The sequence below is a fragment of the Nanorana parkeri genome, unplaced genomic scaffold (genome assembly GCF_000935625.1).
Source record: "Nanorana parkeri isolate BGI_ZX_2015 unplaced genomic scaffold, ASM93562v1 scaffold1627, whole genome shotgun sequence".
In the NCBI taxonomy this organism is placed as follows: Eukaryota; Metazoa; Chordata; class Amphibia; order Anura; family Dicroglossidae; genus Nanorana; species Nanorana parkeri.
Window position 1 is genome coordinate 2,420 of NW_017307895.1, and position 527 is coordinate 2,946.

Consider the following 527-nt stretch of genomic DNA (forward strand, 5'->3'; position numbering starts at 1 on the left):
GGATGGGGGAGTTTGGGGGGAGGAACGTGACTGGCCGCACAGAGTCCTGACCTCAACCCCATAGAACACCTTTGGGATGAATTAGAGGCGGAGACTGCGAGCCCCTCCCCCAACATCAGTACCTGACCTCACAAATGGTCCAACATTCCCATAGACACACCCCTAAACCTTGTGGACGCCTTCCCAGAAGAGGCGGAGCTGTTATAGCGGCAAAGGGCGGAGCCAACCCAATACTGAACCCTACGGACTAAGACTGGGATGCCATTAGAGTTCATGTGCGTGTAAAGGCGCCCCAATACTTCTGGTAATATAGCGTATATATCATCCCAATAGTGCAGATCAGTGCAAAGCTCCCACAAAGTCTATTTAGTGCTAAAACTAATTTTTCCTTAAAGTGTCCTCACAATGGGAATAATATTCAGTGCTCCTCTCCAATCTCCAGGCCCCTCCCACTCCTCCAATCACCTCCCTGTACCTGTGCTACACCTGCGGCGTCCAGGCGACGATGACATCACACTCCTTCCACC